Source organism: Triturus cristatus, chromosome 4_1 (assembly GCF_964204655.1).
Source record: "Triturus cristatus chromosome 4_1, aTriCri1.1, whole genome shotgun sequence".
In the NCBI taxonomy this organism is placed as follows: Eukaryota; Metazoa; Chordata; class Amphibia; order Caudata; family Salamandridae; genus Triturus; species Triturus cristatus.
This window is the reverse complement of record NC_140585.1, coordinates 934,685,012-934,703,632: the sequence shown is the minus strand read 5'-3', so window position 1 is coordinate 934,703,632 and position 18,621 is coordinate 934,685,012.

Genomic DNA, 18,621 nt, shown 5'->3' with positions numbered 1-18,621 from the left:
TAAGGTGGATGGGTGCAGTTGTTAGTGTGTGCTCTCTAGCTGCAGTGAGTCTGTTGCAAAGTCTCATGGTTTGTGTGTGTGGGCCCTTTTTATTGGTCCATTTGTGGGTGGGCCTCAGTTTGAATTTTTGGTGGGTGTGTTATAAGGGGTGGTTGAGAGTTTGCCCCTCTATTTGCCTGTTTGGATGCGTCCAGGTCAGTCATTTCCATTTTTAGTGCACTGTAGATGTGTTTTGTGGTGTTGTGCGAGTCGATTAGACCCTCCTTGTGCTGCTTTACAGTGCCCGTGGTTCAGTACGGTACAGGGGTACGAGTCGTACAGGCACACAACCCCCATGCGTTGTGTATGTATGGTGCATACAACGCCATTGCTATGTACGGTGTGTACACCTACATCGCGTATGTACGGTGCGTACACCGCCATTGCTATGTACGGTGCGTACACCGACATCGCGTATGTATGTTGCGTACACCGCCATCGCGTATGTACGTTGCGTACACCGCCATTGCTATGTACAGTGCGTACACCGCCATTGCTATGTACGGTGCGTACACCAACATTGCATTTGTACAAGTCATTCCCCGTGTACGGGATGTTTTCCGTACAAATCGTAAATCGGAATCCGGTCCGGATCGTGCTTGTACGCTCGGACTGTCTTTTTACGGTTCGTACGGAAAAGTGCCCGGGTCCGTCTCGTACAAGTTTTCCCGCTACAATTCGTACGGATCGGGCCGATCCGTATGTACTTTTTCCCGTACGAATCGTACTTCACGGGTCGGACGTCACTTGTACGATTCATACGGAAAAAAATACGGGATCGGAATCGGCCACCTAATGTTCATGTGTAGTTTGAAGGGGCTGCATAATATAATATTAATATCGACATTCTCACGACAACAGGAAGTCCAAAAATAAACATTTGCAAGTTCGAAAGATAATTTATAAAATCATATTTTTAAGCAGAAACTCATACAATTCATGTAACAAACTTTTGGCATACACAACAGATCTAAAAACATAATGACAGACTGAATTTACTTCGGTTTTAATGTAGCAACTTTTAGATGCTGCAGATTGAAAAAATAAATCTGGAAAATCATAGGAGAAATATGATAATTATTTTTATTTCTTCCTTTTTATTTTGTGAAAATGAGTGAAAAAAGATGATTGGACTCTGAAAATCAGGGATGCACATGATTGATAGACATATTATAGTCGGCATATCACCCAAAAACATGCATACACTACATCACCAAAAAATAAGGGTTCTGATTTGCTAATACTTTCCATTGAGTTTGCATTAACTTTGTAACGCAAACCTGGCACAAAGTGTTGTGGTTGTATTTACTTTCCAAATGTGATTCCTGAGAAAGTTGGCCAAAGTAGCGCGATTTAGAGTTACGCACTACTGTGTTCTACTTTGTGTCAAGGGACGTTCCATGGCTGGTGCACGAGCGTTCCCAAGCAACCACTCATGGGTTTTGATTTAAATTGCTATCTAATACCATTGATAGACGGGGTATGTGCCAAAAACGTAGGCCTCTCAAGGCAGGCATAACAGTGGCACAAATTTTCAAACTCTTCATATTTTTCCAACTTTGCATGTGTGCTGCACTGTATGGCACACAAACAAAGTAGAAAATTATTAAAGTCCCCTTTCATTAAAAAATCTGTGCTTGAGAAAAGGCACACACCCTTGCACGATAGTGCAAAAGTATGTGCACTAGCGCATGGCAGTCTAAAGTGCACCAGCACTAGGGTAGAGGAAAACAGCACTTTATCTTAGGAGATATGGTGCTATTTTTCTGAATCCCTTTGATGCAAAGCAGCGCAGTAACTTTGACTTCTGCTCTGCATTGCACCTAAAGTTAGGTAATCTGCCCCAAGGTGTACACCCTGCACACTTAATTCATGAAGAAAATAATATAGTATCTGCCACCAAAATATGAGACAGTCTCCAATGTATCCTACAGGTTCCCCTTTAAAGAAGCAGCAACCCCCTTCAAGCTTATATGAATGAATGTTCCATTGCACATTAATGTGCCGGTGGCAGCCATCCACCTTTTCTGTTTAAATAGTTTTGTGCTACCTTGCAGGGCAGGGCCAATCTTAGGTATATTACACCAAATATGGTCATATGTGACAGATTGACCATCTCTTCCAAATTGACAAGCAAAATTCCCTTTTATTTATTTCCGGGTAGATAGTCAAAACCAACATATCTAGTTTCGCTTCATTGCTTTGGGTGGGTTACTTACCATAATAGGAGCACGGTACCTTTTGATGAAAGAACCCCACCCTTTCCATAGCAGTTCTTCACAGACTTAATTCAGATAGCCGTGGAAATACTACAATCCTGAAATGGTTCCCATCTCACCGAGGTAGGCCCAATGGTTGCATCCGAAGAGCCTTCATATGAAGGATGTCTGCCATCCAAATACTACAAATAAGACAATTCAGTCACAAGACTGAAATATTGCTTTCTTAGCATAAATCTGTATGACCACCTTTTTATAAATTATGCAGGAGGACTGACAGATGATTATTGTGAACATGACTCCAGTGTAGTCATTCTAATAAGGTAACAAGGCCTGACACAGGGAGCTTTGTAGCTCAGTACTGTACACAGAAAATAATCAACCACACTTGAAGAACTTATTACTTTTACACCAAAATAATACAGTTAAACAGTTTGTTAAAGAAGGGCTTTTCGGTGAATAGCAAACAGACCCCCGTATCCTCAATTACAGGAATACAAATTGTGCAGCATGAATTTATAGGTCTCACAGGCAGTCATTTTTATATCCCTAAAATGTCACAGTTATAAGTGGGCTGCATGAGTATGACCAAAATATACTTACATCATTGTTTCTGATGATGTGCAGACTGTAGGAGGTTTCCAGAATCTGAAATGAGTGGATGGAGAGAGGGAAAAACTGAGGTTGAATTAGATGTTACATTCTACAATTCCTTGCTGCTTGTGTTAGAAGAAGGTAAAGAAGGAAAAATCTTTAACTCTATTGCCAGATCATTTTTATCAGAACTTGTATTGAATTTAGGTGGCTAAAAACCCATCACCCCAACAGCTTTTTGTAACATATAAAAAATGTATATTCTTAATTCTCATCGTGGGTAGCTCACTAAGAGCCCCATTATGAGTTTGGTGGTGCAGGAGCGGAACCGCCCCGCTCCCACACCGCCAAACCTGTGTAGGAAACTGTTGTAATCTTAGATTACAATACTAGAGTCCTTTTATGTTCTGTGGCTTTAAGTGCAAGATTCTCTCATGGTTCTAGGGTTGCTATGGTGTGGGAAAATGCCAGTTGTGAGCTGACTTCTGTGAGGTGATGAACGCTGTCTCTGCGCTCCAATAAAGTAGTTACTTCACTTAACTGTGTCTTGGATTTCACCTTTTAACTACAACAAATGGCGACGATTTGGGATTATTAAAGACAAGAGGACTCCTGGTAACCAAGAGGAGCGCAGAGTGAAAATTGCTGTGGAGATTCAGAAGAACTCAATTAGCGTGCAAGTAAGAAGCGGCAGTAAAAGAACTTGAGAGTATAAGCAACAGTAAGAAGATATGGGATTGTAACAGAGGAATGCAGGAATCAAGACTGAGAATTCTCCTCGCATGATGATTGTATTCATCGATAATTGACCACGCTCGGAGTTATATCTAACAAAGGAAGACGGTATCGTGCTGGTTTATTTCAGGAAACCTCATTTTGGAAGGAAAATGGTGTGAAAACTGGGTTACACATTGTTGAAGGGTGAGGATACATGTGCAGGCGGAGAGCTGACCAGTACGGGCACACGCGCGAAGTTTTGAAAAGAAAACAAAGTGTGTTCAACTCACCATTCTTCTCTTCGCATGCCTGGAGCGTGAGGAGACCGGGGTGACGAGCTCAGGTTCGGACCAGTGTGACACGATCCAGTTCGGCGCTCAAGTTTGGCAGCAATAGAGCATAGTGAAGAGCAGAGTGACGTGACCTGGTTCGGCGGCGATCAACGAGACGACTGCAACGAGTGTCATCATTGCAACTAACAATCTGCGTGAGTAACGTCATCATGTACCAGCGCGTATGCGTCATCGGCGGCCATATTGTCGAATGACAACGGTTCCCATAGAAACAGAGATGTGTTAATTTGTGAACGGAACTATGCAAGCAAGGCACAAAAAAAAAAAATGGAAAAATTGACAGGCAGTTTTGAAACTCTCGACTGTTCAGGAGGCATTGACTGTCAATTTAAAGCACATGTTCAGTGTACTATTTTGGGAATACGGAGACAGCCGATTTTGAAGCCAACAACAGTACAGGAAGCAGTGACTATTAACTTTAAAGCACATACTCACCATATTATCTTGAGATACGGAGATAGGATTATCACGTTTACGCATTAGATTGTCGAGCCAAAGGTGTATTTACATAAAACTGTATTATATGTGATTTTTTTTTGATTTTTTTATTGTGTGTATTAGCATTGGAATACATATATATAAGTGCACAATATAACAACTATACAGAAGTATCAAGCATGTTAGTGAGCACACCATGGAAGGCAGTAATGTCATACCACCACCTTTAATTTTGCAGGAAGCCGGTGATCCACCCATTGAATGAGATGAATGGATAGAAATTTTCGAGAATTATATCATAGCATTGGATGGTAAGGATTTTAACGCAGAAAGGAAGAAAGCACTACTCTTAAGTACTCTGAGGAAAGAGGGTCAACACGCGTTTAGATACTTACCTGTAGGTACAGATGGCGAAGGGAGAGTAATATCTAATGTTTATATAGAAGCAAAGGAAAGGTTGAGGAAACAGTATGAAAAGGAAGTAAACATAGTGATGTGTAGACACAAGTTTTATACACAACCTCAAAAATGTGAAGAAAGCATAGATCAATTTGTTACAAGGTTACGGGAGTTATCTCTTAAATGTCATTTCGGAGCGATGAGAGAGGAGATGATAAGAGATCAACTCATAGTACAATGCCGAAATAAGAAAATGCAAGAGAGGCTATGGGCTGCAAAAAATCCAACGTTAAGTAATGCAATAGATATAGCGAAAGTAGTGGAACAATCAGAAACGTGCATGAAAGAGATGGAAAAAAAAGAGAATACTACGGGTACAATTAGTGTAGTCCAGGAAGAGGTTGCAGCAGTAAATAATAGCAAGAGTAATGAGCTAGGTGAGAAGAAGGCATTTCCTTTTAAGAAAACAGGTAACAATGTGGAGGGAAATCAAGAACACAACAAGATGCAGGAAAGAATGTGTACCAAATGTGGCAGTACATATCATACAGCTGATTATAAAAGGTGTTATGCTATAGGTAAAGAGTGTAAGAAGTGTGGACGTAAAGGGCATTTTTACAAAATGTGTAAATCCAGTGGTAGGCCTAAAGTGGCAGTGGTGCAAACTGTTTCAGATGATGTTGTGCCAATTTGCGAAGGGAAAAGAGTAAACAAGATATTGTGTGTAGAGGAAGACGAATTAACAATGACACCTGGTAGGAAGATGAGACCTAAGGCTATATTTCAGATAGGAGGTAAAGATACAGAACTTATGGTGGATTCTGGTTCATTTTGGACTATTATTCCACAAGACATATTTGTAAAAAATTGGACAGGTGTAAAATTATTTCCAAAGGATATCAATCCAGGAGGGTACCAAGGGGAGAAAATAGACATAATCGGTTACATGGTCTCTGACATATTCTTCCAGGGAAGGAGTGTGAAGGGTAAAGTTTATGTTGCTCGCAGCGGTCCACCAATTTTAGGATGGGCACATCAATATGATTTACATATTATTATAAATCCTAGAGCAAACTAGCAGGTGATGGTAGTGGATGAGGTTACCACGGAAGCAATCGTTGAAAACATGAGGGGTATATTTCCAGACGAGATTGGTGAATTAAAGGGTTATGTTCATAAAATACAACTCAAACCTCATGCTGTTCCTATTCAGCACAAAGTGAGAAAGGTTCCTATCATTGCTAGGCAGGAGGCAAAAAAAATGCTTGGAGAGATGATTGAGCAGGGTATCATCGAACAAATAGAGACGTCCAGTTGGATTTCACCAGTGGTCATCACGAGCAAATCGGATGGCAGTTACAGGTTTTGTGTGGACTTGCGCACTCTTAACCAAAATATAGTTGTGGATAGTTTTCCTCTACCTAATATAAATGAATTGATTCTATCACTGAAAGGGGGAAAATATTTTTCGAAGTTAGACTTATGCAGTGCTTACCATCAGATTAAGTTACATGAGGAATCTAAGTCTTTAACAGCGTTTATCACTTCAGAGGGCATATTTCAATTTACTAGGATGCCGTTTGGTCTGGCATCTGCCGCTGGGGTGTTTCAGAGAATGATGGGTTCAGTTTTGAAAGGCACAGGAAATGTAGTTTACTTCCAGGATGATGTATTATTATTTGGTGATACCAAAGACCAACATAGTTTTGAAAGAGGTGTTGAGTAAGTTGGAGCAAGCGGGGTTAACTCTTAAGAGGGAAAAATGTATATTTGCAGCGGAAGAAGTGGAATACTTAGGTTACACTCTATCGGCAAATGGTGTCAAACCAAAAAAAGATTTGCTGGAAGCTATAAGAAAAGCTCCTGCTCCGTGTGATAAAGACCAGTTGAGATCATTTTTGGGCCTTATAGAGTATTATGCAAAGTTTGTTCAAAACTTTGCAGAGAAAACTGAGTCAATCAAAGTACTTCTGAGGAAGGGGCAGAAATTTGTTTGGTCTGACGCACAACAAAGTACGTTTGAGAAAATTAAAAGAGAAATTTGTGAGGCAAAGATACTGACTCCTTTTGACACGAAGTTAAGATCAATTTTGACTGTGGATGCGAGTGCGGTAGGGATTGGAGCCGTATTAGCACAGGCTCACAATTCTGAGTAAAGAACGGTGGCATTTGCTTCTAGATCTCTTACTGAATCAGAGAGAAATTATTCTGTGATAGAGAAGGAAGCGTTGGCTGCAGCATGGGGGCAGAATATTTTAGGACGTATTTGTGGGGTTTTCAATTTACATTGGAAACACACCACAAGCCTCTCATTAAAATATTGTCACCTGGTGGTGCTAATAAAGGGTCAGCAAGGTTAGCCAGATTGGCTGCTCGGCTACAGGAATATGTATATCAGATAGAATACATTGCAGGATGGAAGAATGGTCAAGCTGATGGGTTATCGAGGTTACCGTTACCATGGTATGAGGTAGATAAGTTTAATGTGGAGTCTTTCCAGAGCGAAGGTGCAGTTGCCCTAGTTGAAGTTTTACTGGAATTATGTAATAGAGCGATTGATAAGGATCAGTGGTGTACATGTATGGCCAATGATGATACTTTAAAGATGGTGAGAGACTTAATTGTTAAAGGGGGCAGAAGAGAGAGTACACTTCCTATCAGTGTTAGACCTTTTGTCAAAGTTATAGAAGACTTATCTATTTCGGATGATGAGGGAAACATCATTCTGAAGGAAGATAAAGTGATACCTCCACAAGGTCTTAGATTTGCTTTATTCAAACTTGCTCATGAAGGTCAAATGGGTCAATCTCTTACTAAAAAAAGACTAAGAGAACATTTTTGGTGGCCTATGATGGATCAACAAGTGTGTGATTGGGTAGAGCAGGGTGCAGAATGCTTGGAAGGAGAGAAGAGATTGAAAGTTGGTAACCAATCTGATATGGGGAAAATAGCTGATCCTGAGCTACCATGGCACACTGTTTGTTTGGATTTTATTGGTCCTTTTTCTAATATTAATTATAATTTGAGGTTTGCTGTAGTTCTGGTGGATGTCACATCAAAATGGTTGACTGTAGAGTTTGTCAGAGAAATCACTACCAAAAGCACTATCTCAGTTTTATCAGAGATTTTTAGAGAAGAGGGTTATCCGGTCAAATTGATTACAGACAATGGCACACAGTTAACTTCGAGTGAAATGACCACATTTTTGAAGTCATGTGGGATTCTACATACAAGAACATCTTTATATAACCCACAGGGAAATGGTATGGTTGAGAGGGCAAACCGTATGATAAAAGGAGTGATTCAAATGGCTATAGCGAGTAGAGGTGATATACAAAAGATGGTGGAAGAATTAGAATGGGCTTACCGCACAACAGAAAATACAGTATCTGGAAAAATACCATTTACAGCAATGAGAGGACGCTCTGCAGGCACCAAATTGGTTCCAGCATGGTTGAAGGGTAGCATAGGTCTGGCAAATCTGAGTTTTGGCAAGGGAGGAGATAGGGAAGTTCCCACATGTAGTGTAAGGATAAAACCTAATGATTGGGTTGAGGTTAAACCTGGTCGCGTAGGTACTGGGTTTACTAAGTTTCGTGGTCCATATAAAGTGAAGATGGTTCACAGCAGACATGTAACACTGTATAATGGTGAAAGTTGGAATCTTAGGAGAGTAGCACTGTACAAGAAAAATGAACTGGGTGAGGAGAATGAGAGGAGTGAGGAAGAAGGGAATTTTAATCCCCATTTGCTCATGAGTGATGATGAGGCGAGTGGTGGGTCTTTTGGCACATCCTTGAGTGGGGGTAGTGATAATATCATTAACCTCAAAGACCCAGGTGTCCTCCTAGGTACCTACAAGATTATGTTTGTGGGGATTCTTAGGAGTTCACTGTATCTGTGGGAATTAAGTTTTGTTTCCTTAGGATCCACAAGGTTACGAGTGTGAGAACTCTTAAAAAAAATAAATAATAATAATAATTTCTGTCTTAAGGTATTTTGTTTATTAATGGTTTATGGCTATGTTAATATTATTATTACTACTAGGTCAGTTCTATATGTTTTATACTAGCATATTATTATTATTACTAGGTCTATTCTATATGTTACACAATAGTTGAACATGATATGTCAATGGGAGTATTTGTAAATAAGATGAAGAAAGGAGGATGTGTTGTAATCTTAGATTACAATACTAGAGTCCTTTTATGTTCTGTGGCTTTAAGTGCAAGATTCTCTTATGGTTCTAGGGTTGCTATGGTGTGGGGAAATGCCAGTTGTGAGCTGACTTCTGTGAGGTGATGAACGCTGTCTCTGCGCTGCAATAAAGTAGTTACTTCACTTAACTGTGTCTTGGATTTCCCCTTTTAACTACAACAGAAACGCTCATCAGATCAGGAGTTGTATCCTGTTCTGGTGGGTGGTTTTTTGGCATTCCCAGGGCGGTGCCTATAAAAAAGTCACCACAATGGGAACGTCAAAGGCAGTGCCTGCACTGCATGGACTGCTGCAGACCATGCTTTTCAGGTACTGGGGTGCATGTTGTGCCCCCCTGTTCACGGCCACATGGCATGAGGCAATAGGGTGTCCTGTAGAGCCCCCTTTGTTTCCTCTCTGCCACGGTTTTCATGACAGTACCATGAAAACTGGGGCAGAGAGGAAACTCGTAATATGTTTGGCGGGCCCGCTGCAGTCCCACCAAACATATTGCGGCCTCAGGACTGCTAAGCAACTGCCAGGGAATGGCGGTTCCTTGGTGTTGCAGCAGTCCTAGGACAGCCCGACCGCCCTAGTCATAATCGGGCGGTCAGTTGACCGCCACGGTGAGTCATGGGGGTTCCATGGACCACCAGACTCATAATAAGGGCCTAAGAAAGAATGAAGTGACAACATTTCACTTACTCCATCATCACTCTAAACAGCCTGACATAAGCTTCTAGTAGGTTGTCATATTCTCATGCAATATCTAGAGAAGTATAATTACAAATATGTTTATAATGAATCAGCCATTACAAATGATGACCCACCCACATTATTCAAATCTTGTTCCAGAATAAAGTCAGACTTTGTTTGAAAAATGGCAAAATTATGCCAAAGCAGCATCCCAACAGTACCTAATGCTTTGTAGCAAAAGTTAATTTCACCTTCAACAGGAAAATGGGAGCTGCATAACAGCCTCACTCCAATAAGATAAAAAAGTTATTTTAGAAAAAAAGATGCCCAGGTTAATATTAACAATTGCACAACAAGGCAATGGCATTGATACCGAGTCTGGCAGAAGGAAATTAGCGCATGGTGGCATTTCACTGCACCGGTTTCAGAGTTGAGAGGTTTTCCACAACCGGGTTTTTCAGGTGTGAGAAAACCAGACCAAACTGTTTCATCTGGTAATTCTGGTTGGATCGCATGAGGTTATAGCTAGAGCAGCAAGCAAGCCACATTCCCCATCTTATTCTGTCGGGGTATACAATAGTCCCCATGGGACATTTATGATTTACCACTCAGTAATAAAAAATACACATGCAAGGTTACTACTCACCAAAGGCTGAAAAGAAAATGCTTTAAGTCTTAGGTAAGGGTGAACGGTATTAATATCTTTGCAAATAACCCATGGATTAATAATACTGTGATGTAAAAAATATTATGGGAAAGAATATTGGAGGTAAGTATATCATTTGTACAGTGTTTAATATTGTTTTTTTAAAATATAGTTGTGTATAATGCTGTTTTTCAATTATTTTTTGTTTTAGAAGATATTATTTTTATGTCAATTATGTGCTTTTAGTTATAGTTATTTTATTTTTACTTTAGTAATATATTAAAAAACTTTATGATTTTATTTGTTGCCACCTTGGTAGGGGAATATATATATATATGGATATGGATATGAAAAAACCATAGGTTTCAGGGGCGTTATAGTTAGCAGAACATTTCACACGTACAAAACCAGAGAAATTCCACCATTATAGTTAGTTCAGCTAACTATAACTCGTGCCCCCGCAATGCACTGCTCATGACGTCACATATTAAATCATTCATGGCATGGTCAGTGACATCACTGGAGACAGCACTGATGACATCTCAAATGATATCACTGATGACATCATCCAGTGACTGTGTGTTTCTGTAAAGTTTAAATATGTTTTATATATAGGCCAAGGTGTATTGAAGAATGAGTGGGTGTATAAGTGTCTAGATGGATGATTTAGCAGGTGTGTGACTGATTGTATAAGTGAGTGATTCAACGTGTCTTACTGAATGCATCGGTTAGTGACTAAACTGTGTGAATGTCTATCAGTCTGTCTGTTGTTGTGTAAACTGCTACATGGGTTGGTTAGTAGGTACATGAGTGTCTAAATGGGTTATTGCTTGTTTGCCAGAGTATTTGTATGGGAGAATGAGTGTGTGTGTGGGTGGGTGGGAGGTGTGTGACTGTGCATAGATGTGTGAATGGTTGATTCACTGGGTGTATGGGTTCAAGAATGCATATGGAAACAGCTGTATGGGTGGGTGAGTGTCTGTATGAGTGTGTTGGTGAGTGAATGGATGGATGTCTCAGTGGTACATGTCCAAGTAACTACATATGTTAAAGGCAGTATATGTGAGTGATGGTGTATATAAACAACTATATGTGAGAGTGAGTGATTCTGACAGTGGCTGTATGGATGAGTGTGTACTTGTATCAGTGATTATATAAGAGAGTAAGTATGCGTTACTATCTGTATGAATAAGTGAGGTGGTGTGTATATAATTGTATAGGTGAGTAAATGAGACTGTGATAGATTATTTGCATGACTAAGTGGGTGTGTGAGTAACTGCATGGATGAGTAGCGGTGTGTGATTGTCTGTATACGTGTAAGAGTGCATATGATATTATTGTATTTATGAGTGACTGCGTGTATGAGTGATTGTATGGATGAATGAGTAGATGTGTGTCTAGACCGAGCAATCAGTGAGTGTGTATGTAGTAACTGGTATTGGTGTGTTAACAATTTCGAAAATGGTTGTCTGTATTTTACAGTGGATGTATCAAAGGTTATATTAGACTGTGAAGAGGTGCATCAAATTTTCTCGTGGATGATGTCATCAGTGATATCATTCGAGATGTCATCAGTGATGTCATCAGTGGTGTCACTGACCATGACGTGAATGATGTAATATGTGACGTCATGAGCAGTGCATTGCGGGTGCGCAAGTTATAGTTAGCTGAACTAACTATAATGGTGGAATTTCTCGGTTTTGTACGTGTGAAATGTCCAGCTAACTATAATGCCCCTGAAACCTATGGTTTTTTCAGTGAATTTCAAAGGTTTTTTAAATGCTATTTTCTAACTATAACGTCTGTAAAACCTATGGTTTTTTCAGTGAATATATATATCGGCTCGCAGAGGGAGAGCTACGGGCCGACCGCTCGCAAAGGCACAGCAGCGTACTGGCTCGCAGAGGGACAGCTGTGGTCTGAATTGCAGAGGGACAGCAATGGGCCAACGGGCCTGCTAGCAGAGGCACAGCTACGAGCTAACGGGCTGGCTCGCAGAGGTAGAGCTGTGGGCCCAAGCTGCGAGCCGACGGGCTGACTCACAGAGTAAGAGCAACGGGCCGACGGGCCTGCTAGCAGAGACACAGCTACGAGCTAACGGGCTGGCTCACAGAGGTAGAGCTGCGCGCCTGACGGCTCGCCGGCGCAAAGCTGCAAGCCGATGGACTGGTTTCTAAAGGCATAGCCGCGAGCCGCCATTGGTTCTGACCATGATATAACACAGATACATCATCCTGTACAATATCAACAACAAACTAAACAATGTTGTGTAATGGCAGTTATTTTTTCTTGACTAATGAAAAATGCTGCGGCATCTTAAAAGGTATTCCGTACATTGTGACTGTGTCACAACGTGTAGTTTGCTGCAAAAACGTGCTGTTTCCTCCCTCACAGGGGAGTTTTGATACCTCGATTTGGCCTTCCATTCTGACCTTGAAGGCAGAGTTGGACAAGCTGAGCTGAATAACAGCTTTATTGTCCCAGAAAGAAGTTTCTCTCACTTCTGCCCGTGAGACTTATGTCCTGCAGGTGGCCAACACCAGAACAGAAGCTCATAATCTTTTAAACACTGATCTCCCACAGCATTTTGGTGAGCTAATTCATTCTATTTTCAATGCTTTGCATACAACAGGGCTGGCGCATTTTTTTTAACTTGTGGGATCCGGCCTTGTAACATCTTTTCAAACTATTTTTGGTGTGATCCCTGCTTTCATTCATTCTATTTTCTCTAGTGTTTTCGGCGGATTGCCACTTCAACTAGCTTTGGCTGCCAGACTTTTCCTCTTGATCTGCATGCTCAGAAATGGCTGCTCCACCTGTGCTCTTTCACAACCCAGCCCTACTACAGCTACTTTGCAACCGCATGCTTGACTGTTATGGTACCTTGCCACTGGCCACTCTCAGCGTGGCTTACAATTTGTCTTTTCGCTATCCCTGGTTTACTTGCGTCCAACCAGTGTTCTCATGCATGTCCTGTCCCTTCCAATGGGCGTTGGATCTATGCCTCACAAACACAGCGTTGCCTGACCTGGATTTTCCTTTCCTGGTGAACCCTTTGGTGAATCATGAGCGTGAATGTTCCAGTATTGGTTTCATGGCATGTGCTGCTGCACTTAGTGTGCTAGCTCAGTGGGATGTATGAACGGCTGCACATGATTTCCTGCAACGGAGTTACATCGAGTACCACGCAAGTTGCCCTGCTATGGGCAAAGAGCATGTTTGCTCCTTCAAATTGCTGAATTGGATGGCTTCTACTTTTTCAGATGCAAATAATGATTTGCTGTTGGAAGCTGTTGCAACTTACTGCTCTCACACACTGATGGATTAATTTGGCGGTGCCACATGTTTTTTTAATTTTATTTATTTTTTCTCTCTCACCATGGTATTATTAAATCCTTCTCTTTTCAACCCTGTTGACATTCTTCGCCTACTTCATTTTCCTATATTGGATATCTGCTCTTCTTGGCTCAGACTTTTTGGACTCTGTGTTCTACTTTGCTCACTGTGCGTAGGACTGCCCATAGGGGAGGGTGTCGTGGGGATAGGAGGTGCCAACGAACGTTGCTAAGCTAGCATGAGTTCGTACCTTGCATCACAGCCATTTTAGCTGCTTTTTCCACCCGACTCTGAATGCATTGGTTCTCGTAAACACATTGTGAACAGGTATGAGTGTCTAAGCAAAAGAGTGTCTTGTTCCCACGAACTCTGAGGGGACCTGAGTCGCATTGTTCTAGGATATCTAATCATTGGTAGTTCCGCTATAGTACGGAGAACGAATAAGATACTATAGCTAGCCGTATAGGGATTTCTGTGCACTGAGACGTGTTTTTGGTACACCAGAACATACCGAGGTCCTGTTTTCCTGTGATGTTGGGAGCGAGCCGCGAGCCGGTGATGTGGGGAGAGGGACCGTGAAAGGGTATCTCGCATAGACAGAGCTGCGGTATATTTTCAGTGTTGCCTCGCAGAGGTAGAACTACAGACCCGATGGCTTGTAGACGGAGAGATGCGAACTGTATCACAAAAATAACCCCTCAGCCAATCCGATGTCAGAATTCCCAAATATCGATATTTGTCAAAATTGATATTTCTCAAAAACTACTGAACGGATTTACACCATTTAAACAAAAGCGTGCTTTCTGGACCAAGACCTTTCTCCCTGCCAAATTTGGCGTAATTCCGTTCAGCAGTTTGTCCTGTGGTCTTGTCTAAAGTTTCCTATGGAAAATGCTTTGAGAAAACATGTTTTGGGACCCCCCTTTTTTCTCAGCCCCCCCCCTTGACCAATCACCCCCAAACTTTCACGATAGGAGCTGATCACAAAAGAAAAATATTTTGGAATATTTCGTAAAGCTTCGTTAAACGACACCAAAGTTATCAGCACATGAAAAAATGCTTTTCCTATGGAAACATGGTCCTAACTATAACTATCTACTGGCGACTGCCAGTAGATTTTATATATATATTACCTACTGGCGGTCGCCAGTAGGTAGTTATAGTTAGGACCACGTTTCCATAGGAAATCCGCAACATTCTATTTTGAATAACTTTGGCGCCGGTCGACGAATCCTCGCGAATTTTTCAAAATAGGTGGGGCGCTACGCTCCGCTCCTACCCTGAAAGTCTCGGGGGGATTCGTCAAGTGGGGGCTGAGATAAAAGGGGGGTCCCAAAACGCGTTTTTCCCATGCATTTTTCCATAGGACCTTTAGACAGGGCTACAGCCCGAACGGCTGAACAGAATTACTAGAAATTTGGCAGAGAGGTAGTCCTCAGGTCAAGGAAGTGCCTTTTGTAGGTTTGGTGTAAATCTGTTCAGTAGATTCTGAGAAAATAGCCTTTAAATCAATATATATATCTGAGCCAGCTTACGGTGCGCTTACGGTACGCTTACCGTACGCGTACGGTGGCGTGCGCGAGCGCGATTTTGATTGGCTCTTAGATCTTAGTAAACATTCGAATCGGCCGAAACCAGGAAGCGGCGGCCGCCATTTTCTCTCTCGCACTGAGAGTGATGTTTAAAATATAAAGCACAAAAACATGTAAAGGGGCTGTTTAGACAGCTCCCACACACATAGCAATGTTGAGGGAGTCCCCAAAGATCCCCCAAGGCCAAAAACGGAATTTTTATTTTTTCGCTAATTTTGCCGATTACGCTTACCGTACGCGTACGGTAAAAAATTATATAAAAAAAAAAGTATCCACACTCTCCCCACCCCGTGTGCAATTGGTGCCCGAAGAGCATCAATTGTGCATGGCTTATAAAAGATAAGTTAAACTAAAATATTAAAAAAAATAATAATAAAAAAAAACATTATCCACACTCTCTCCACCCCGTGTTCAAATGGTGCCCGAAGGGCAGCATTTGTGCATGGCTTATAACATATACGAAAAATTAAAATATTACCTTTCAAAACGAAGTGCATCATATGTCCTCCATGTGCGCACGGTGCGCGAAGCGCATCGTGCGTACATGGCCCATCTAGCGTAACGTGGGCACGGCACGGCACTAACTGCGTAAAGTGGGCGCGCGGTGCGCGAAGCGCACCGCGTGCTCACTGTGCGCGCACGGTGCGCGAAGCGCACCGTGCACGCACGGAACGAACTGCGTTAAGTGGGCGCGCACGCCACGAATGGCGTAAAGTAACTTAGCATTTAAAAAAACGTACAAATTCACTGAAAAAACCATAGGTTTCACACACGTTATAGTTAGGAATTAGCATTTAAAAAACCTTGCAAATTCACTGAAAAAACCATAGGTTTCACACATGTTATAGTTAGCGGAAATTTTACTGATAAAAAACCAATGAAATTCCCCCGTTATAGTTAGTGCAGGCAACTATAACTCACGCGACCGCAATCTTCTGCTGATGACATATGTGTCTTTATGAAAAAAAAATATTTGTAATATATGTATAGCTAAAAATGTATGGAAGAAGACATGGGCAAATAAGTGTCTAAATACAGTATTAGCATCAGCAGAGGATTGCGGTTGCGTGAGTTATAGTTGCCTGCACTAACTATAACGGGGGAATTTCATTGGTTTTTTATCAGTAAAATTTCCGCTAACTATAACATGTGTGAAACCTATGATTTTTTCAGTGAATATATATATATATATATATATATATATAATGACATATATGACAAGAGGACGCGGGAGAGGAAGAGGCCAAGGAAGAGGAAACAAAGAAGAGGAGGCGAGGCATATAGGAGGAGTACAAGATTGGCAAGCAAAAAGATCGCTGCGTTCCAATACGAGGAAACAAAACAAGAAGTAATGGACAATACAACGGTCATTAATTTGAGCAATATGAAGCTAACGGAAGATAAAGAATCGATTCTGAAATTAGGTATGTCCTTATGCAGTAGTAATGAATACAATTACCCCAATAACAGAATGGACTTATTTCGCTTCATTAGGAAGTTCAAATTGTCGAAAATGCATTTGAACCAACGCAATGCCAATCGAGTACCACAGGAAAGAGTACTAGAACCCTCTAATGATGAAGCCTCCCTGAATATAAATGACATACCCACTCTGACAGATATAATCTCACTGGCTAGTGAAGATAACCCACCAGAAAATGAGGAACAATCAATGCTGTTTACTGTAGGGATGAATCAAGAAGATCATACCCCATTTCGACCACCATCTAGATTTTTGCCCCAATCTATAAGAGACAACTTCAACATTTTTGGGGAAAATGTAACCAAGGACATGAAACAACTATATGTTGCGGTAAACCAGAAGAAAAAGAAAATGTGTCCAAAAAAAGCACTTTTCCACAAGACAGTGAATAAACTCCAGAAAGAAGACGGAGTACTGATTAAACCCTCGGATAGGGAACATTGTTCTATGGGGTAGGGAACTGTATAAAAAAGAGGCCCTCATTCAATTGAACAATAATAACTGTTACATCCGGATAAATATGAAGGAATATGAAAGAATGAAAGAACTATTCTTCATAAGGCTGGATGTGTGGAAGGACAAAGGCTTATTGAGCTGGGATGAATATAAATTTATTAAAAGAGATAAACCAACGATCCCGGTGTTCTATATGCTCCCCAAGGTGCATAAGAGTCTCACCAGTCCACCAGGGAGACCAATTATCTCATCTTGTGGGAGCTTATTTGAGAACGCATCACGCTACATAGATTACTTTTTAAATCCGATTGTAAAATCATTGTCTTCATACATCAAAGACTCAACGGATTTTTTAAAGTGTATCTTTGACATACAATGGGATGCGGAGACCATGTTATTATTGACACTCGATATTGCAACACTTTACACCAGTATAAGACACACAGATGGTTTAAAGGCAACTGAATATTTCCTAAATAGAAGACCAATTCGACTCCTGGAACACAAAAAAATTATTTTAGAATTAATGGAATGGTGTCTGACAAAGAATATTTTTTTGTTTAATGATGAACTCTTTCAGCAGGAACAAGGGACTGCGATGGGCACCTGTTTCGCCCCCAGTTATGCGAAATAACATCTTGGCTGGTGGGAGGAACAGGTGCTCAGAGGCAGTCCACTGGAGCACTGGTCAGAACACATACTACTGTGGGTTAGATTTATCGATGATGTCTTCGTGCTGTGGCAGGGCACGGAGACAGATGTAGAATTATTCATCAAAGACCTGAACCGGAACTCAATCAATTTAGAGTTTGTAGGTCACCACAGCAGTGTCACTATAGACTTTTTGGATATCCGGGTCAAACCGGTGGGAGGGAAATTGGAGACCTCAGTGTTCCGTAAGGCTACCGCCGGAAATACAGTGCTCCATGCGGGAAGTGCCCATCCATCTGCATTAATTAGGAGCATCCCCTTTGGGGAATTCTTTAGAGCAAGGAGAGCATGCAGTAATCAGGACGAGTATGATAAAATTGAGAATGAGATGACCTGAAGGTTCATCCAAAGAGGATATTCCCCGGCTGTAATAAAGGGGGCCTTATTTAAGGCAAGGAACCTAGACAGACAGAAAATCCTGTTTGAACCATCGAGAATGAAACAGAGGAAAATACGGAGAGAGGAGAATAAAAACCATATCAATTCTATATTCATAACAACGTTCAATGAAAAGCATAAAGAAATAAGATCTATTTTAAATAAACATCAGCATCTAGTGAGAAATTATCCCGTGTTAGGCTCTAAAATGAAGAAACACCCTGACATCACCTATAAGAGATCACAATCATTGAAAGACTTGGTTGTAAGGAGCGAATATCAGGAAGTAAAAGGGCGAGCTCCCACCTGGTTACATCAGAAACCTGGCTTTAAAAAATGCCCAAAATGCAAAGCGTGCCAGCATGGC